This window comes from Macaca thibetana, chromosome 14 (genome assembly GCF_024542745.1).
Source record: "Macaca thibetana thibetana isolate TM-01 chromosome 14, ASM2454274v1, whole genome shotgun sequence".
Classification (NCBI taxonomy): Eukaryota; Metazoa; Chordata; class Mammalia; order Primates; family Cercopithecidae; genus Macaca; species Macaca thibetana.
The window spans coordinates 5,895,591-5,917,619 of NC_065591.1; the positions used below are offsets into that span (position 1 = coordinate 5,895,591).

General features: G+C 50.3%; 1 protein-coding gene across 1 annotated transcript in view; it reads right to left on the reverse strand.

The window, feature by feature from the left end:
- Positions 1–22,029, reverse strand: part of IGHMBP2 (immunoglobulin mu DNA binding protein 2) — a 556,281-nt gene that overhangs the window by 251,526 nt on the left and 282,726 nt on the right. The window lies entirely within an intron of this gene.

Genomic DNA, 22,029 nt, shown 5'->3' on the forward strand with positions numbered 1-22,029 from the left:
GGGAGCGGCGGACAGCCCCCCTCATCCCGCGGGAGAGACTCCCCAGATCCGCAGAGAGAACCCCAAACCCGGCGGAAGAGACCCCAACCCCGAAAGACAGAGCCCCATCGCCCCGCGTGAGAGCCCCGAGACCCGCGGCCCAGGTCACCGCTGTGGTGGAGAGCGCCAACCCCCATTGCTCCCCCCGGGGTCCTAGCCCCAGAGCAGGCCTGACGACCCCCCACAACGTCCCGTGCCTGGGGGCTCCCTGCAGCTTCTCCTCCCAGCCCCCACCGCTGCAAGAGCTGGCTGAACTCCGCGGCACTGGAGACCCCAGAGGGTAACCGGCAGGGATGATCCATCAGTCCCAGCCAGCCCCAGCTGGGAGGTCCAGGGGCACCCGGGGAATGGCGGGCAGCACCTGGCCCTGCGCCCTGGCTGGCTTGTGCTGGGGCTGGAGCGAAGGCTCCGGCCTCGAGAGCCGTCGATGGTGGGGAGGACAGGCGTTCCCGGCTCCCTGTGCCCAGCGACCTCCCTCCTGTTTTCCTAAAAGGGGAATGTGGGTCTCATGGGCTGCTTGGCCATCCCAGTGTGGGAGCTGCGGGACCGTCCTACATCCACAGGCACCAGCTCAGAAGCTCAGCCTCAGCGCCTCCCCTGGCTCCCCGGTCCAGTTGCAAGAGGGAGCTTTGAGCAGGTCCAGCCATTGGGCAACTGGTTGGGTCCAGAGGGAGATCAGCCCAGAATTCCAGAGGCCGCCAAGGGTTGGGCGGTGGGCAGAGCAGCAGCAAGAGGCTGTCCCTGTGCCCAAGGCAAAGAAATCCCACAGGAACAAGGCCCTCCTTGGCTCCTCCATGAACCCTTCCTGAGCTGGGGCCAAGTCCAAAAACAGCCCAGCAAAGAACCCAGGCCCAGGCTGTTCCTTCACCCCGTTCACAGGCATCAGGGGAGGTACAAGTGTGGCACCTCGGGGCTTCCGAAGAGTACAGGGGTCATCTGCTAAAAACTCGCCTGACCTCCCCCTACCACCAGCCAGGCACCACCCAAGTCCTCAAAAGCAGCGGCTGTGTTAGGATCTCCCCACTCACTGGGCTCAATATCAGATGGGTTGATGTCAGGCGGGACCTTGGGATCCACAGGGCACAGGACAAATGATCATGACAGTGTCATCTTACGTGTCCTCTACACTTTAGTCTTGGCACGTGGCTGGGGAAGGACAACTGGGCTTTCAATGGCTCTGGTGAAGGCTGCTGAGAAGGCGCAGGGCTGCAGCCTGCTGGCTGAGTGTCTGCTGTGGTTTGTGGGAGGAAGAAGAGGAGTCAGGGCTTGGGGAGGGGTCTTAGGAACAGACTCCGGCATGACAGTGGTGAGGGGTGGCGTGTTCCCAAGGGCACAGTTTGACTTCTGGTCATCCCTATTTCTTGCAGCCTGGGGAGAGGAGAGTCAGGCGCAGGAGGCCGTAACCAGGACTCACAGGCTGATTTCAGAGCCCTGAAGTGGTTTCCTGCCGAGGGTGGGGGCGTGGGAGAGAGTGAGTCGCCATGGCAGTCTGTTCCAGCCGTGGGCAGAAAGACAGCTGAGAGGTGGAGGAGCAGAGGGCAGGTTCCTGTGACTCTGCAGAGAAGTGATGATGACGTCCTCTCATGCCCCATGTCCTTGTATCTAGATGACATCAGGGAGTGGGCAGGAGCTGGGCTCATGGGTGCCTCTTGGCTACCTGAGAAATACTGCAACCTTTGACCCCCGGTGGTAGTGGGAGCCCTGCTACCATCCCAGACCTCTTTCTTGCTTTCTGCTGAGAACAAATCCAGCCCAGTGCATAGCAGGTCTTAATCAATTCCAACCTTCTCCTTTCTTCCATGTTAGGCCCCCTTCCGAATCTTGCCAGAGCTTCGCTACTTATTTTCTCTATTTACTTTGTCACAGAGGTTCTTAGTCTGTTTAAAAGAGCAGAAACTCTAAACCTAAACCCTTGAGATGGATTCAAAAAGAGACTCAAAGTTCATCCCTTAGTTGTGGGCTGAAATTTGAGGTACATTAAACTTTCAGCTGTCTTCATTTGGGCCTGGGTACTCTTTTTGCTTCCTTTTTTGCTTTCTAAGAAACTTCAGGCTGGGCACGGTGGCTCACACCTATAATCCCAGCACTTTGGGAAGCTGAGGTGAGTGGATAGATCACTTGAGCCCAGGAGTTCAAGACCAGCCGGGGCAACATAGCAAGACCTCATCTCTACTAAAAATAAATAAATAAATATTTTTTAAAAATCAGACGAGCGTAGTGGCACGCGCCTGTAGTCCCAGCTACTCAGCTCAGGAGGCGAGGTCGGAGGATCACCTGAGCCCAGGAGGTTGAGGTTACAGTGAGCCACAATGAAGCACGCACTCCAGCATAGGCAACAGAGCAAGACTCTGGAAAGAAGGAAAGGAAAGGAGAGGAGAGGAGAGGAGAGGAGAGGAGAGGAGAGGAGAGAGGAGGGAGGGGAGGGGAGGGGAGGGAGAGGAGGGGGAGGGGAGGGGAGGGGAGGGGAGGGGAGGGGAGGGGAGGGGAGGGGAGGAGAGGGAGGGGAGGGGAGAGGGAGAGGGAGGGGAGGGGAGAAGGGGAGGGAGGGGAGAGAGAGGGAAGAAGAAGAGGAAGAAGAAGAAGAGGAAGAAGGAGAAGAGGAGGAGGAGGAAGAGGAGGAGGAGGAAGAGGAGGAAGAAGAGGAAGAGGAGGAGGAGGAAGAGGAGGAGGAGGAAGAGGAGGAGGAGGAGAAAAGAGAAGGAAGGAAGGAAAGTGAGGAAAGAGAAAGGAAAGGAAGAAAAAGAAATTTCAGGGTAGGTTATCTGGTAAGAGCCTCCTTATTAAAAACACATTAAGCAACTGGAAGCAAATCTTCACATGTATTTGGAATTCATTTAAGAAAGTTCCACTGAATAATTAGACACATGTATTCAAAATAAATATGCCCATGCCTGCTTCCTCCAGGTTCCTAAGTTCTTTTGCCACTTGGGATGACACCCACAGTCTTGCTTCCCACTTCGTCTAGGTGAGTGGGTCTCTGTATAAACCCTGGCTGGGGCCCTGGCCCGGAAGTGCGGTGACCACGGGAAGGCTACAGACAAGCAAGGCGGTGGCCTGAAGGCATGCTGGGGTTTCCTGAGGTCGGCAGATTCCTTTGGACAAATGAGGCCAGCGCACCTGGAATGACAGACACCTGCCTCCCGGCACAAGCTGTGCTGGAACCACAGCCAGTGTGTTAATGGCTCTTTGCTCAGTAACGACCCAATGGCGGTCATTGTCAACCTGTCATCTTGAAGATAGCCCAGTGTGCGGCAGACAAAGTGGGTCACCATTAGAGTAATGGAAATTAAGCCGAAAGCCTAATGTCCCCCGCTGCCTTCGAGCCAGCCCATCCTCCTTAGAAGCCCTGTCCACCGCCAGGAAAAACCGCCCTGAAGCTGAGAACTCAAGCAAGGGTCAAGGGTCACCTGGGCCATGCCCACTGCATGGGAGCTCAACCGTGCATTCCCTGGCAGTGGAGCTGCAGCGGCGAAATCAGCAGCAGGGTCCCTGTGCTCACGGAGTTAGACCCTCACAGAGACCCAATACAGTTGGCCATCTGGATCTGTGGGTTCCCTGGCTGCGGGTTCAACCCACTGTGGACTGGGTCCTTGCAGGTAGGCCCAGGACGGGTTTGTCTGTACTGAACACTACAGACTTTTTTCCTCGTCATTATTTCCTAAACAATATAGTACAACAACCATTTATGTAGCATTTACATTATACTCAGTATTATAAGTAATCTAGAGATGATTTAAAGCATGTGGGAGGGGCGGGCGCAGTGGCTCATGACTGTAATCACACTTTGGGAGGCCGAGGCGGGCAGATCACTTGAGGTCAGGGGTTCGAGACCAGCCTGGCCAACATGCCAAAACTCTGTCTCTACTACCTATACAAAAACGTAGCCAGACGTGGTGGCAGACGCCTGTAATCCCAGCTACTCAGGACGCTGAGGCAGGAGAATCACTTGTAAACCTGAACCCGGGAGGCAGAGGTTGCAGTGAGCCGAGATGGTACCACTGCACTCCAGCGTCTGGGTGACAGAGTGAGACTCCATCCCAAAAATAAAATAAAATAAAAAATAAAGCATATGGGAAGATGTGCGTAGGTTATGTGCAAATACTATGCCATTTTATATAAAGGACTTGAGCATCCACAGATTTTGGTATTTGCATGGCCAGGGGTTTCCTGGAACCAACCCTGGTGGACATGGAGGGCCGACTGTATGCAACAAATGGTTATCGTACAAATAACCACCCATTGTCATGGGAAGGAGATGCATGGATTAAGGGAGCTGAACCTGACTGGTGAGCAGGACTGACCAGGTACAGAATGAGGCCCAGCACCCTCCAGGTGCACCCCCTTTTTGGTCCTTTTCCAAAACTTCCTTCTTCCTGCTGCCTGGAGTATGGACATGAAGGCTGGAGGTGGGCAACCAATTTGGACCATGAGCTGATGGCTTCAGGTGACACAGCAAGGCCGAGGGAGCCTGGGTCCCAGTGACCCTGAGCCTGGTCCCTGGGCTACACAATTCCAAGTTTGTTTCACAACAGAGGGCAAGAAGCATCTCTCTTATTTAAGCCAATGGCCTGTAGGGGTTTTCCATCACGTGCGGTTGGAATTGTTCCAGTCAGTTTCACGCTGGTCAACAAATGTTCGATGAATGAATGAACAAATAAAAACACGTGAGAGGGTACGCCACCTCCACCACTGCTGAGGAGCTCATGCTGCAAGATGGGCTCATAAAAGGGAGGGGTTTGCACGATAATGTGACGAACGATAAACCACCTACCAGTCCCGTGACGACCTCATTACTACTCAAGAAATAAGGAAATGGCTCGATGACCTAAAATTGGCTTTTCTTTGACCCTGCGAATGTCTGTGTCCTCGACTCCTCCATTCCCTGATTTCCACGCCACCCAGCCCCCACTCCAATAACACAGCAGTCATGAAAAAAGACCCGAGAGTCACTCTCCTAAAAAAAATTAGTAGCTGGCAAAGGATGTGGCTAAAGTGAAAGTTCTATCAATGGATAGAATTATACTATTCTATGAATGAGTTTTTAGTATATGTATTCAATTATTCGATAGAACCTTGTTAAATGGGTTCATCATACAGATGAAGATTTGTTCCATTCACAGAAACAATTGGGTGCTTTTACTAAGGGGTTAAGGTAGTAAAAATTGGAGTTTCAAGTGCAAGCTGAGAAGGGAGAAAAGGAGGAAGAGCAAGTTTTGGAGGTTTGAGGACACTGAGTAACAGAATTCCACCTTTAAAGCAGCCTTCCAGAAGATTCCTCCTGCATGCATCTTGCTGTCCAGAGTCCTGCCCGGCCACAATGGAGGCTTGGAAACAGGGTCCTTTATTCTGGATGGTGTTGAGCTCAATGGGGTTCTGGAGCTAAAGGAGGAGGGGGACGTGGGATGTTGGTGTAGGCCGGTACAGGTTCTGCCACAGGCAGGGTCCTACGTCTGTGTGTTTTCATGGTTGTAAATTTTGGTAAAATGTGAAAGTAAGCCATAACCACAGCCAGTTAAGACCTGTCTCTCGGCACATCACTTCCTCAGTTTCCCCTCATACCGCGTCGTGTTGGAAAGGCCACAGGCACTTCTGGGCTCTTTAAGGGGAGGTTAGATTGGGGATGCATTTAGTTCTGGATCATGGGGGGTGTATTTATAGCCACCTATATATACATAGGGTGTATTGATCTCACTTGCACAGACGGTTGAGGTGCTGCTTCCCGTCTGCTGTGGGAATAGTTCTAGGAGTGCCCCACTGCCCACGCACCCACTCCCCAGCACTGGAACGTGTGCTGTGTGGCACGCAGCCTGCAGCGCTGGTGGCACAGTCCCTCGTGGAAAGCTGTCGTCTCCCAGGGAGATGGGCTTGAAACAAGCCTGGGGTCACTAGGAGAATTCGGAGAGCTGCACCTTTGAAAGGTGTTCAGTTAGCTTTCTGTTAGTGGACACCCTCTACCAGCGTCTTGGGAGCCACCATGGCCTCTCGGGAAGCCCCTGCAACCTCCCACCCCAGACGCAGTTCCGCGAAAGCTCAACACTCCCCTCCAATTCCAGGGCGAGTGGAGGGGACGTTGCTTTTGATGTCTTGCTTTGCTCAGCTCACAAGTCCTGGGCTCTTTTGCTGGATCCATCCTTGTCTGCAGTGTGGCACTCTCACCTCCCTAAACCCACCACCTGCATCTTCTTTCTCCAACAGACCACCCCCGGCCCACTCCTTCACTGCCCTGGGCTCTGTGCCAGGGAAGCCTCTCCTTCCCAGCCCCCAGCCCCGCCCCCAGCCCCGCCCCCACCATGCCACCTCCCCTCCCGCTCCTTGGCGAACTCATCCCACGGGAGGCGGGCTTCCTCAGGGAGCTCCTTGCTGGTCAGAGGCAGGGTCACAGCCAGGATCATGCGAATCCACCTGTGCCCTGGGTGACTCATCCAGCTGGGGGTTTTCTGGGCAGCTCAGCCTGGAGGAAGAGGGGCTGCTAATGGCCTCGCCAGAGGCTGACACCTGCAGTTGGGAGGGGTGCGGACGGGAAGTTGGTGACTCAGCAGCAGGCCCTGGACAGCTGCCCCTGTTTCCTGGCCCTGAGTCAGGCTCATCAGCAGCACCCAGGGCCATATGGGAACCCGCCTGGCTACCAGGATGTGGGTGTGCAGGAGGACAGGTGGCTGGGGGGCCACAAGGAGGGCCAGTGGGAATTGAGAGAGGCGCTTCCACCTGGGGGCCTGAGCTGTGCAGGAAATGCTCTGACCTGCTTCTCAGAGACCCAGAATACTTTTTTTTTTTTTTTTTTGAGAAACAGTCTCACTCTATTGCCCAGATTGGAGTGCAGTGGCACAACCTCGTCTCACTGCAACCTCTGCCTCCCTGGTTCAAGCAATTCTCCTGCCTCAGCCTCCTGAGTAGCTGGGATTACAGGCGCCCGCCACCACACCCGGCTAATTTTTGTGTTTTCAGTAGAGACGGAGTTTCACCGTGTTGGCCAGGCTGGTCTTGAACTCCTGACCTCAGGTGATCCACCCACCTCAGCCTTCCAAAGTGCTGGGATTACAGTCGTGAGCCACTGTGCCCAGCCCCAAAATGCTTTAAAGGACTAAAAAGTGATGAGTATTTAAAAACCTCTTGGTGAAGTCCAATCCAGCCCCCATGCCAGGTGTGACTGGCCAGCTCTCCAGGTGCGCCCCTCACATCCCTGTCACTGCTCACCCCTCCCTCCGAGGGCGTCCACCGTCAGACTTCTCACAGCAGCGACTCACTGGGCCTGCTTCTAAACGTTCATGATGGGCTTGCAGTGTTTCTGGTTAGTGTCTGCTTCTTCTCTCCCCGTTTTGTCTGGGGTCGTCCTCTCTGTTGCTTCCTGTCGCTGTAAATCCAGAACCAGGCGCGTTTCGGCAGCTGACCCCACGGATGGAGTCGGCCGCCATTCTGAGCTGCTGCTCCCTATCTCTCAGAGGTGACAGCATCCCCCCATTTGTCTCCAACTCATCGGGCTTGGTGGACAGTGGTTGAATCCCATCAGTTAGGAGGCACCAGACGCACAGGTCGCTGTGGCTCGGCGTCACTGGGAGGGAAGAGGTGTTGGGAAGAGCTAAGGCTCTTCCAGATCAGTCCACTCGCTGTGCGGTACCGACCATGTCCTCCTGGAAGGAGGGGCCCCCTGAGGAGGGTCACCTGCCAGGCTCCCTGGAGCTGACCAGTAGCCCCACCCCCAGGAAGCTCACCAGCTGGTGGTGATTTTGGACGTGGGCTGACTGGAGACATTTCTTCCCCACACCATCCCCCAGCCCAGGTGAGTCAGGTTGGATGGAATCAGCCTTTGCTCATCCTCAGACCCAGCAGAGGAAATCACGCAGAGGCCTGAGATGCCCGGGCTCAACCCTGGCCTCAGCACTCACAGCTGTGTGGCCTTGAGCCTGCGCTAAGCACCACTGCCGCGCCTTCAAGTACCCCACAGGGTCTCTGTAGAAACTAAATGAGGCCGGGACAGCTCAGCCAGCACAGGGCTTTAAAGGGGCCACCCTCTGCACTCCATCCTGGGCAACAGAGCAAGACTCTGTCTCAAACAAACAAACAAAAAACTTCAGCAAATGTGTATTCTTCCAAATGTGTCTGAGTTTTCACTGCAGTTATACATGCAATTAAAAAAAAAAAAGCTAAATGAAATTTTGCTGTGCTTATTTTTCTACAACTTGCCCCTGATTTTATACATCTCAGGTGTCTTTCCAGGTGAGGACTGCTGTTTTCTTTCCACGAGCCAGGCATTACTTCACTCTGTGGATGATACTCCCAATTTACCTCCCACCAGCCATAGTCATTCACGTGGTTCCCGGTGTCCTGGGATATAACAGATGTCCTCAGGCAGAAGCCTTCCGGAATCAGGTGCTGGCATTTTAGCCTGGGACCAGAGGACACAAGGTGTGCACACTTCAACCTTTGTTAGAAACTACCAAATTTGGCGGGGTGTGGTGGGTCACACTTGTAATCCCAGCACTTTGGGAGGCCGAGTTGGGCGAATCACCTGAGGTCAAGAGTTCGAGACCAGCCTGGCCAACATAGCGAAAACTCATCTCTACTAAAAATACAAAAATTAGCCGGGCGTGGTGGCGGGCACCTGTAATCCCAGCTACTCAGGAGGCTGAGGCAGGAGAATGGCGTGAACCCGGGAGGCGAAAGTTGCAGTGAGCTAAGGTCGCACCACTGCACTCCAGCCTGGGTGACATAGCAAGACTCTGTCTCAAAAAAAAAAAAAAAAAAGAAAAGAAAAAAAAACTACCAAATTACCTTCTGGAAAGCCTGCACCCATTTACAGCCTCTTGGAGTCTAAGTGCTTCTTTCCCCAAACCCCCAGCTGGATGCTAGCAAACTTTTAACATTTTCACCAGTCTGACGAGCGAGACTGTTGTCGTCAGCCTGGGCCACCATAGCAAAGTACCACAGACCAGGCAGCTTGAACAATAGAAATGCACCATCTCACAGTTCTGGAGGCTGGAAGTCCAAGATCAAGGTGTCAGCAGGGTGGGTTGCTTCTGAGGGCCATCAGGGGAAATCTGCTCTATTTGCCTGTTCTGGACATTTCATATAAATGCAATCCTGAAATCTATGGCCTTTTAGGTCTGGCTTCTTTCACTCAGCATGTTTTGAGGTTCACCCATGTTGTAGCCTGAATATTTCATTCCTTTTCATAGTTAAGTAATATTCTGTTATATGGATAGACCACTTTGTTTTTTGTTTTTCGTTTTGAGATGGAGTTTCACTCTTCTTGCCTAGGCTGGAGTGCAATGGCACAATCTCAGCTCACTGCAATATCCACCTTCCGAGTTCAAGCGATTCTCCTGCCTCAGCCTCCCGAGTAGCTGGGATTACAGGCACCCGCCACCACGCCCGGCTAATTTTTGTGTTTTTAGTAGAGATATGGTTTCTCCATGTTGGTCAGGCTGGTCTCAAACACCCGACCTCTGGTGATCTGCCCACTTCGGCCTCCTAAAATGCTAGGATTACAGGCATGAGCCACCACGCTGGGCCGGATAGACCACTTTTTCTCCATGCATCAGCTGATCAACACTTGAGTTGCTTCTCCCTTTGGCATTTATGAAGACTGCTGCTATGAACATTTGTGTTCAAGGATCTGTTTGGACATCTGTTCTCAATTGCTATACCTAGGAAGTCAGTTGCTGGGTGATACAGTAGTTCTATGTTTAAGGAACATTATTTAAATGTTTGATAATTTGTTCATCGTAGATATTTCACATTAATTTGGACTTACAAATATTGCACTGAAATATTATTTATCCTGATCACTGAGTTTTTTTGGCACCCTGCACGTTTTGTACCCAAGGCAAGAGCCTCACTCACTCAACCCAACCGAACTCCCCAGCGCCCGTCTGCAAGGGAAGAGAGGACAGAGTCAAGCTGTTTCTAGGAGGCAAAGACACCTGGGCGATTCTGCACTTGCTGTTTCCTCTGTGTAGAACACTCCTCTCTCTAGAACATCCTTCCTGTTTAGGGTGATCAGCCATCCCCGTTCCCCCAGCCAGAAACCCCTGAGGAGCTTCCTAGGACACAGAATTTTCCAGGTGAAAATCAAAAAGTCCCAGGCAAAGCGGGACAGTGGGTCACTAATTCCCATCAAATCTCTACCGGCTGCTCTCTCGCCTTCTTTGAAAATCTGGTGGCCAGGCACGGTGGCTTATGCCTGTAATCTCAGTACTTTGGGAGGCCGAGGCGGGCAGATCACCTGAGGTCAGGAGTTCAAGATCGGCCTGACCAACATGGCGAAACCCCATCTCTACCAAAACACACACAAAAAATTAGCCAGGCATGGTGGCAGGCACCTGTAGTCCCAGCTACTGGGGAAGCTAAGGCAGGAGAATTGCTTGAACCTGGGAGGTGGAGGTTGCAGTGAGTTGAGATCTTACCATTGCACTCTAGCCTGGGTAACACAGCAAGACTCAAAAAAAAAAAAGGGGGAAAGGAAACAGAGTCTGGTGGCAGGGCATGGTGGCTCACACCTGTAATCCCAGCACTTTGGGAGGCCAAGGCGGGTGGATCACTTGAGGTCAGGAGTTCAAGACCAGCGTGGCCAACATAGCAAAACCTAGTCTCTACTAAAAAAAATACAAAAATTAGCCAGGCATGGTTAATTTAATGGCATGAGCCTGTAGTACCAGCTACTGGGGAGGCTGAGGCAGGAGAATGACTTGAATCCAGGAGGCACGGTTTGCAAGTGAGGCAAGATCATGCCATTGCACTCCAGCCTGGGCAACAGAGCAAGACTCCAAAAAAAGAAAGAAAGAAAGAGAAGAAAACAAAGAAAGAAAGAGAGAGAGAGAGAGAAGGAAAGAAAAAGAAAGAAAGAAAGAAAGAAAGAAAGAAAGAAAGAAAGAAAGAAAGAAAGAAAGAAAGAAAGAAAAGAAAAGAAAAGAAAGAGAAAGAGAGAGAGGAAGGAAGGGAGGGAGGGAGGAAGAAAGAGAAAGAAAAAGAAAGAAAGAAAAAGAAAGAAAGAAAGAAAGAAAGAAAGAAAGAAAGAAAGAAAGAAAGAAAGAAAAAAGGAAGAAGGGAAGGAAGGAAGGAGAAAGAAAAAAGAAAAGAAAGAGAAAGAAAATCCAGTACAGCTGCCCAGGCTCTGCCTAACCCCTCCTCCCCTGCAGGGTCCTCCTTGACCTTCCGTCACACGTCCCCCAGGACCTTCCTGCCACCCGAACCCCAGTTTTCCCTGAGCCCTTCCTGCTTTTGTCGTTGGCTCCTTTTTTATTCCAAATCTCCCCATAGGTGACTCAGGTGCAATGAGGTAAATAAAAACACAGAACACGCAGTTAAATGTGAATACCAGATGGACAGTGAATGATTTTCGAGTGTAAGTATGTCCCGTGTGATGTTTGGGATGTAGCATACTAAGACATTCTTTGTTTTGTCTGAAATTCTAATTTATCTGACGCCCTGGGTTCTTGTGCAACCCTCAGTGCCAGGGCCCATGGAAGGTGGGGAGCCTGTATCCTTCAGGACTGAGACACTGAGGCGCAGGGATGAGATATCCAACAGCAACACAGGCCATGGGGCTGTCTCATGTCCACCGAAAAGTATTTGGGGTCTAGCGCTGCTCTGAGGAGAAGGCCGGCTGTGCTCCATATTTTTGTCAAAGAAGACATAGATCTGGTAGAAAAATGGACATAAGCACTAATTAAGAGAAAATCAAGTTGACAGATCCTTAGTGGTAAGAGCTTTCTTCTCCATGATTCATGAACAACAGAATAAATAGTATCCCTGGGGGGAAGATTAAATTCTCAAACCCTGTTATTGTATTTGAAGAATCAGGCTGACTTCCCAAAGGAAGGACATTGCCAATTACCATCGCCAGGGCCCTCCATTTCCGGGAGCACAGCTGTCTTGCAAGCTGTCTGGATGGCAGCCCCCTGCCCAGCAGCTGGCCACCGAGCGGGGCTGCATCACCAGGGAGACTGAACACTGTTTGCAGTGGGGACGAGGGTGGGAAGGAGGTTGCTGTGATTTTCGCAGGAAACAAAACATGGGAACAGCGTCAAACCTGCACCAGGCTTCTCCCAGCCACTGCCCAGGCCCCAGCCCAGGGTCCACAGAGCCTGGCAAAGTTCTCCTTCCCAGCCTCCCACGGGCAATGTTTCACGGATTTATTGCCATGTAAGAAATTGCCCCAAAACTTAGTGGCCTAAAGCAGCATGATTTTGTGGTATGGGTGGGGATAGCTCGTTTCTGCTCCATGCAGAATCACTTGGGGTGGCCACTCCAGGGCTGGAAGATCCACTTTCAAGGAAGCAGACTCATGGCTGGTGAATGAGTGCTGCCTGGAGGCTCAGGCCTCAGCTAGAGACAGTGGCCAGGGCCCTTCATTCTCCTCCGTGTAGCTCCTTGGGCTTCCTCCCACTATGGTGGCTGGGTTCCAAGCAGGAGGAAGCAAAAGGCAGCCTCTTAAAGGCTAAGCCTGGAATTGGCACATCACTTCTCTCATGTTCTATAGGTCAAAGCAGTCAGAGGCTGACGTGGTTTGGCTGTGTCCCCACCCAAATCTCCTCTTGAATTGCAGCTCCCACAATTCCCACGTGTTGTCGGGGACCCAGTGGGAGGTAATTGAATCATGGGGGCGGGTCTTTCCCAGGGGGCAGGTCTTTCCTATGCTATTCTCGTGACAGTGAATATGTCTTAGGAGACCGGATGGTTTTATAAAGGGGAATTTCCCTACACACATGCTCTTTTGTCTGCCACTGTATGAGACATGCCTTTCACCTCCCACCGTGATGTGAGGCCTCCCCAGCCGCATGGAACTGTGAGTCCATTAAACCTCTTTCTTTTGTAAATTGCCCAGTATCAGTTATGTCTTTATGAGCAGCAGGAAAATGGACTAATACACAAGCTCAGCCCAGATGCAAGCGGGTAGAGAAGCAGACCCCACCCCTCAGTGGGCAAAATCTCAAAGAATTTTGGCTCTCTGCTGTACACTCCATCCCGTGCTGCCTGCCCTTCCTTGTCCGGGCCCCACTCTGGAGCAGCCAGCTCCAGCTTTGCAAAATGCAGCCCTCACCATAACTCCCTCTTGCTAGGAGACCTTGGTAGCTTCGTTATTCTCTAAGGATCAAGCTCAGATGTTTTATCGTGGCACTCGAGGCCCTCCAATGCCTGACCCTTGCCCGTCTTTGCAACCCTCCAGCTGCCCAGCTTCTCCACCCCAAAAACTTGATCCACACACCTGAGCCAGACTGTTCCCAGGGAGGCACTTCCTTGTTCTGGACGCGTGTTATACACGCAGGATGCTTCCCTGCTGGGCTGAGCTCACGGACAGTGACATTGGGTCAGAAGAACTCGAAGCTTTCAGGACAATTAAAAATCACACTCCCAGCCAGGCGTGGTGGCTCACACCTGTAATCTCAGCACTTTGGGAGACCGAGGCGGGGGGATCATGAGATGGTCAGGAGATCGAGACCATCCCGGCTAACACAGTGAAACCCCGTCTCTACTAAAAACACAAAACATTAGCCAGGCTTGGTGGCACGTGCTTGTAATCCCACCTACTTGGGAGGCTGAGGCAGGAGAATCGCTTGAACCCGGGAGGCGGAGGTTGCAATGAGCTGAGATCACACCACTGCACTCCAGTCTGGGCAACAGAGCAAGGCTCCACCTCAAAAAAAAAAAAAAAAAAAAAAAAAAAAGCAAAAAATCACACGCCCAACCTCAGCCACATTTTATTATTCTATGTGCACTTAGAAAACAAAATTATATTTTGGGGTTCAAAGCACTTTTTTACCCTCTGGGTTTTTTTAATTATTATTATTTGTTTCTCAATAATGAAAACAGAAACAGACTAGGATATCTTCAGGCATAAATGGGTCAAATATCTCTTTTTTAAAATTAAAAAACCCATCAAATAAACACAATAAAAAATGATAAAGGGAATATCACCACTGATCCCACAGAAATACAAACCACCATCAGAGAATGTTATAAACACATCTACACAAATAAACTAGAACATCTAGAAGAAATGGATAAATTCCTGGACATATACCCCCTCCCAAGACTAAACCAGGAAGAAGTCAAATCCCTGAATAGACCAATAACAAGTTCTGAAATTGAGGTAGTAATCAATAGGCTACCAACTAAAAAAGCCCAGGACCAGACGGATTCACAGCTGAATTCTACCAGAGGTACAAGGAGGAGCTGGTACCATTCCTTCTGAAACTATTCCAAACAATAGAAAAAGAGGGACTCCTCCCTAACTCATTTTATGAGGCCAACATCATCCTGATACCAAAACCTGGCAGAGACACAACAAAAAAAGTAAATTTCAGGCCAATATCCCTGATGAACATCGACGAGAAAATCCTCAATAAAATACTGGCAAACCGAATTCAGCAGCACATCAAAAAGCATATCTACCACGATCAAGTTGGTTTCATCCCTGGGATGCAAGGCTGGTTCAACATATGCAAATCAATAAACGTAATCCATCACATAAACAGAACCAAAGATAAAAACCACATGATTATCTCAATAGATGCAGAAAAGGCCTTCAATAAAATTCAATACCCCTTCATGCTAAAAACACTCAATAAACTAGGTATTGATAGAACATATCTCAAAATAATAAGAGCTATTTATGACAAACCCACAGCCAATATCATACCGAGTAGGCAAAAGCTAGAAGCATTCCCCATCTTCTCAGCCCAAAAACTCCTTAAGCTGATAAGCAACTTCACCAAAGTCTCAGGATACAAAATCAATGTGCAAAAATCACAAACATTTCTATACACCAATAATAGACAAATAGAGAGTCAAATCATGAGTGAACTCCCATTCACAATTGCTAGAAACAGAATAAAATAGGAATACAACTTACAAGGGATGTGAAGGACCTCTTCAAGGAGAACTACAAACCACTGCTCAAGGAAGTAAGAAAGGACACAAACAGATGGAAAAACATTCCATGCTCATGGATAGGAAGAATCAATATCGTGAAAATGGCCATACTGCCCAAAGTAATTTATAGATTTAATGCTATTCACATCAAGCTACCATTGACTTTCTTCACAGAGTTAGAAAAAACTACTTTAAATTTCATATGGAACCAAAAAAGAGCCCATATAGCCAAGACAATCCTAAGCAAGAAGAACAAAGCTGGAGGCATCACACTACCTGACTTCAAACTATACTACAAGGCTACAATAACCAAAATAGCATGGTACTGATACCAAAACAGATATATAGACCAATGGAACAGAACAGAGACCTCAGAAATAACACCACACATCTACAATCATCTGATCTTTGACAAACTTGACAAAAACAAGCAATGGGGAAAGGATTCCCTATTTAATAAATGGTGTTGGGAAAACTGACTAGCCATATACAGAAAACTGAAACTGGACCCCTTCCTTACACCTTATACAAAAGTTAACTCAAGATGGATTAAAGACTTAAACATAAGACCAAAAACCATAAAAACCCTAGAAGAAAACCTAGGCAATACCATTCAGGACATAGGCATGGGCAAAGAAGTCATAACTAAAACACCAAAAGGAATGGCAACAAAAGCCAAAATTGACAAATGGAATCTAATTAAACTAAAGAGCTTCTGCACAGCAGAAGAAACTATCATCAGAGTGAACAGGCAACCTACAGAAAGGGATACAATTTTTGCAATCTATCCATCTGACAAAGGTCTAATATCCAGAATCTAGAAAGAAACAAATTTACAAGAAAAAAACCCAAACAATCCCATCAAAAAGTGGGCAAAGGATGTGAAAAGACACTCCTCCAAAGAAGACATTTATGAGTCCAAGAAACATATGAAAAAAAGCTAATCATCACTGATCGTTAGACAAATGCAAACTAAAACCACAATGAGATACCATCTCACGCCAGTTAGAATGGCGATCATTAAAAAGTCAGGAAACAACAGATGGTGGGGAGGATGTGGAGAAATAGGAATGCTTTTACACTGTTGGTGGGAGTGTAAATTAATTCAACCATTGTGGGAGACAGTGTGGCGATTCCTCAAGGATCTAGAATCAGAAATACCATTTGACCCAGCAATCCCATTTCTGGACATATACCCAAAGGATTATAAATCATTCTACTATAAAGACACATGCACACGTATGTTTATTGCGCCACTATTTATGATAGCAAAGACTCGGAACCAACCCAAATGCCCATCAATGATAGACTGGATAAAGAAAATGTGACAAATAGGCCGGGCGCGGTGGCTCAAGCCTGTAATCCCAGCACTTTGGGAGGCCGAGACCGGTGGATCACGAGGTCAGGAGATCGAGACCATCCTGGCTAACACGGTGAAACCCCGTCTCTATTAAGAAATACAAAAAACTAGCCGGGCGAGGTGGCGGGCGCCTGTAGTCCCAGCTACTCTGGAGGCTGAGGCCGGAGAATGGCGTGAACCCGGGAGGCGGAGCTTGCAGTGAGCTGAGATCCGACCACTGCACTCCAGCCCGGGTGACAAAGCGAGAGACTCCGTCTCAAAAAAAAAAAAAAAAAAAAAAAAAAAAAAAATGTGACAAATATACAACATGGAATACTATGCAGCCATAAAAAAGAAAGAGTCCATGTCCTTTGCAGGGATATGGATGAAGCTGGAAACCATCATTCTCAGTAAACTAACACAGGAACAGAAAACCAAACACCATGTGTTCTCACTCATAAGAGGGAATTGAACAATGAGAACATATGGGCACAGGGAGGGGAACATCACACACCGGGGCCTGTCAGGGGGTGGTGGGAAAGTGGGGGGATAGCATTAGGAGAAATACCTAATGCATGTGGGGCTTCAAAACCTAGATAATGAGTTGATGGGTACAGCAAACCACCATGGCACATGTATACCTAAGTAACAAACCTGCACATTCTGCACATGTATCCCAGAACTTAAAGTATATATATATAAAAGACAAAACAACAATTATTTATTCAGTTTTTTTGAGACAAGGTCTTGCTCTGTCCCCCAGGCTGGAGCACAGTGGCACAATCATGGCTCACTGAAGCCTCGACTCCTAGGCTCAAGCCATCCTTCCTCCTCAGCCTCCCTAGTGTCTGGGACCACAGGTGTGCACCACCATGCCTGGCTAAGGCTTTTTTTTTATTTTTAATAGAGATTAAGTCTCACTATGTTGCCCAGGCTGGTCTCAAACTCCTAGGCTCAAGTGATCCTCCCACCTTGGCCTCCAAAAGGGTTGGGATTATAGGTGTGAGCCACCGCACCTGTCTGCCTACTTTTTCTATTATAATGTTTTTCTTCTCTCCCCCAACCAACGCGATTTCAAGGAATTTTTGTGGTTTTTTTTTTTTGAGACAGGGTCTTGCTCTGTTGCCCAAGCTGGAATGCAGTGGCATGATCATAACTCACTGTAGCCGTCTTGACCTCCTGGGCTCAAGCAATCCTCCTGCCTCAGCCTCCCTGGTAGCTAGGACTACAGCTGTATGTCATCATGCTCAGCTAAATTTTTTCATTTTCATTTTCCTTTTTTTTTTTTTTTTTTTTTTTTTTTTTAGTGGAGATGGAGTCTCCCTATGTTGCCTAGGCTGGTCTCGAACTCCTGGCCTCAAGCAATTCTCCCATCCTGACCTCTCAAAGTGCCTGCGTTATAGGCATCAGCCACCATGCACAGCCTAGAAGTTTTAATATATTAGGGAGATGTAAACCTTTGGCCTCTGGCGTGAATTGCATACATTTGTCATTGAGTTTGTTTATGCAATTTGCTTGTTTGTTTTGCTCTGCAGAGGTTTGTCTTTTTTCAGTGTGGTCAGATTTATCAATCTTTTATTTTATGGCTTCTGGATTTGAAATCTAGGCCCATCCCAGCAAGTGTCAGCAGCGAGGCCTTATGATGAGCTGGGATGACCAGGGAAGGGTGGAACCTGAGCCATTCCTTTCAAAAAGACAAGATTTGGGGAGAGGGTTGTATTAGGCTTCTCCCAGTTGTAACAAAATCTAACTCAAACCAGCCTAAGCAGAACTGGGAATGTATTGACTCAGGTACCTTAGAGTCCGGTTGTAGTAGGAGTTCAGGTCAGGCTGGATCCAGGGGCTTAGACAATGACATCAGACTCAGACTCCCAACTCTGCTTGCTTCTGCAAGGGTGTCACTGGCAGGTAGCATCCTCTCATGGAAGCAGTAGGGATGCCCTGAGCCCCAGGCTCAGCAAGGCCAGCCAACACAGAACCGTTCTCAGAATTGATGTCATTATGTTGAATGAAGTCACATGCCCCTCTCTAAACCCATCCCTGTGACCAAGAGTCAGGAGGCTGCTGATTGGCCAGGGCTAGGTCAGGTGCCGGTACCTGGTTCTGAGGGGCAGGGGGCGGGGCCAATCCTAACCCAGCCACAGGACGATGCTCTTTCTAGAAGAAGGTGTGGAAATGCCAGACGTCCCCTGGGAGGAGGTCCAGGTGATCACTGCAGCCTGAAGGTGATCGTGAAGGGAAGTGGAGTTGTGCAGAGAGGCCAAGGGGACTGCAGAGCCTCCCATAGCAGCACCTAGTTGCCTGCTGTCCTCTTCTCCACCTGTCCATCCCCAAAAGCAGTGCTGGAGAAGGGGCTTGAGAAGTCTCTGCAGCGTCACAGGAGGCAAGTTCTAAACAAGTTCCCAGAGGCCGCGTCTCCCGTGGCCCTCGGAGTGGGATCTGACTCTTGCCTCAAGGGCCGCCATGGCAACGCCAGCTCCCGCAGTGACACAGGTGCCGAACGCCCTGCCTGGCTCAGAGGCCTCAGGCTCAAAGGCGAATCTCCCGGGGCCTGCCCAGCAAGAGGCAGTGGGGTGGTCAGCATGCCCAGGGCCCCTCGAGAGCTGGTTCTGTGGAGATGAAAGGAAACCCGAGGCCCATGGCCCAGCCCCTGGGCACTGGAAGGCGTGCAGCCCTAACGTGGGGCAGAGCTGTGAAGTGCCCGGGGGCCCCCGGAGAAAGGCCTCCCGCCAGCTGCCTCTTCTCCATTTGGTGTGGAGCATCTGCGGCCTGGCCTCAGTTCACAGAGACTGGGGAGGGTCTGGCTGTGCTGTCCCCTGCTGAACCCTTTCCCGGGAGGGGCCTCAGGGGTTCTTGCTCACTCCCAGGGCTGTTCACACGTCTCCAGTTCTCCCCGCGTGCCTGAAAACCTTCCAGGAGGACACTCGCCCTCCACTGTCCACAACCCCCAGGTGGGAAGGCCCTTTGGGGGCAATCAGGCCACCCTCTAGGCCTGAGCACCCCCTGCAGGAGGAGAGCTCGAACCTCGTTCTGGAACGCGTCTTGGAAGTCACCCATCAGCCTCCCTCCCCACCCTCGTTTCAGATGTAGAAACTGAAACCCCGCTTGGGGACCGCCTTCCTGAGGACACAACACTGGGTAGGGCTGGGCTCAGCCCTGCTGGGAAAAAGAGGGTCAGAGTGGGATCTGGAGGGCAGGAAGCTGTCCACTGTCAGAAGAGGGGAGGGGAGGACCCAGAGAAAGCCCCGGCTCCTGGCTGCTCCCCAGCCTGGCCCAGCCTCAGCCCCAGGTGGTCCAAGGTAAGTCAAGGGCTCCAAAGTAAGCTTCTAACTGGAAGGGATGAGAGCCGAGGGCTGTCTTCACAGCTGGAGGGGTCTGAGTTCCAAGCCAGGGAACGCACTCTGGGCCAGCTGACCCGGGTGGGTGTGGAGCAGGCCCCGGTGGACACTACCAGCAGGGCCCCGGGCAGCTGGGAATGTTCTAGGTGGCATCCAAGGACCCGTGACTCTCCCCAAGTTCACCCACTGCCCCATGTGGGAGCGCACTGGGGGCAGGAGTCCTCAGCACAAGCAGAACAACCACCGTCCCACAGGGACGCATCCCCCTCTCTGCTCCAGAAGTGTGTGTGGTGTCACGCCAGCCTCGGGGGAGGGTGCCGGCAGCCTCGCCCGGGCCATCAGCAACGGTGGCTCTCAAGGAAGGACTCAGAAGTCGGCCTGCAAAGCCGGCCCTAATCCACTCGGATCTGTGGTCCCCTCCCAGGTTGCGGGAAGAGTGGTCTCTTTTGTGTCTTGGCTTACGATCCTCCAGTCGGGGTGAGACACGTGTAATTTGCGATATTGATGCTCATTTTGCTATTTCAGTTTTGATCAAGGAAAGGACATCTTTGCCTAAGAACACAGTTTTTATTACTAAGACAATCTCAGGTAACCTCCAGAGAATTTAGTCTCATAACTGTGACAGGGGAGAAAAGAATATAGCATTCACTTTCTCCTTTGGAAAATAGGTCTGCTGGTGGCCACAGTGGCTCACGCCTGTAATCCCAACAGTTTGGGAGGCTGAGGTGGGTGGATCACATGAGATCAGGAGTTCAAGACCAGCCTGGCCAACATGGCGAAACCCCATCTCTACCAAAAATACAAAAAGTAGCCAGATGTGGTGCTGCCTGCCTGTAACCCCAGCTACTCGGGAGGCTGAGGCAAGAGAATCGCTTGAACCCAGAGGTGGAGGTTGCAGTGAGCTAAGATCATGCTATTGCACTCCAGCCTGGGCAACAGAGCAAGACTATGGAAAGAAAGAAAAAGAAAGAAGAAAGAAAGAAAGAAGGAAGGAAGGAAGGAAGGAAGGAAGGAAGGAAGGAAGGAAGGAAGGAAGGAAGGAAGGAAGGAAGGAAAGAAAGAGAAGAAAGACAAAAGAAAGAAGAAAAAGAAAGAAAGAAAGAAAGGAAGGAAGGAAGGAAGGAAGGAAAGAAAGAGAAGAAAGACAAAAGAAAGAAGAAAGAAAGAAAGAAAGAAAGAAAGAGAAAAAGAAAGAGAGAAAGAAAGAAAGAAAGAAAGAAAGAAAGAAAGAAAAAAAAAGAAAGAAAGAAAGAAAGAAAGAAAGAAAGAAAGAAAGAAAAGAAAGAAAGAAAGAAAGAAAAGAAAGAAAGAAAAGAAAGAAAGAAGGAAAGAAAGAAAGAAAGAAAAGAAAGAAAGAAGGAAAGAAAGAAAATAGTTCTGCTGTGGAAATGACTGTTTGCATTATAGCGTGTTAACCAAGAAGAGATTTCAAAGTTATCTTAAAATGTTCCTGTTCCCAGGAAGCAGTGTACAGTAATAAAGACATATTTTCACCAAGAATGACATGTCCAGAAAGAAAAGTTCTTAAAAGCAGAATGAGTGACAGTGGGCACACCGTGAGACTTAGTCACCTCCAAGAAGGACCTGTGTGGGAAAGGAGGGGCTGGGAGGGAAAGTGCGCCCGTTCATTCCCACCCCACACCAGCAATTCCAGGCACAAAGAGTTGAGCTCTGAGACAGATGAAAGCTTTCCAGTTCTCAGAAGTCCAAAGGGCTGACCCACTTTGCCGGTTTGCATGATTTGCCCGGAGTGGCATTAAGGCCGACTTCTTTGCAATGTGTCTGAAATGAAATCATTTGGCTTCTTTGGTCGCTTTTGGGTTTGATTTTTCTTTCTGTACCTGGCCATGGGGCATGATGGGGTCCATTACAAGACTTTCATCTGCCGTTTTCTTTCTGAATCTAAGCCCCCGGTGGCCCAGAGGCCTCAAGGGCACGGCGGGGGGTGGGGGTGCAGGGTGGGGAAGGGGGTAGCAGGTGGTGCGGTTCGGTGTGAGGCCCAGGCACGTGTTGCGCTGGCGAGGTAGTTTGGGGACCATGCTGGCCCGGGGACTTGCAAGGGGACAGGGGGCGGCGTTCCCAGTCTCAGAGGACGTATTCAGACTCCAGATGTGGGAAATCTTTTGGCCCATAGAAAACATATTGCCAGTGTGCAGTTTCTTCAGAGAAACTTTTCAGTTGACAAAGCGGGTCCCAGTGGAGAGAGCAGGGGCAGGGCCTCCGGTCTCACCCAGCCCAGCCCCACGGTGAATTGTAGGTGGCCCTGGGGGTGACGGCAGGTGGGGAGCTGGATCCAAGACAGCTCTGGCCTTGGGGCTCTGGGTGGCCAGTGGGGTGCTGGAGGGAGTGGAGCCTCATGCAGCCTGATGTGGAAAGTCCAGCCCAGGTGTGGGTGGACCCCAGGGTGGGCAGGTGGAGGAGCACGAATACAGGAGAAGACAG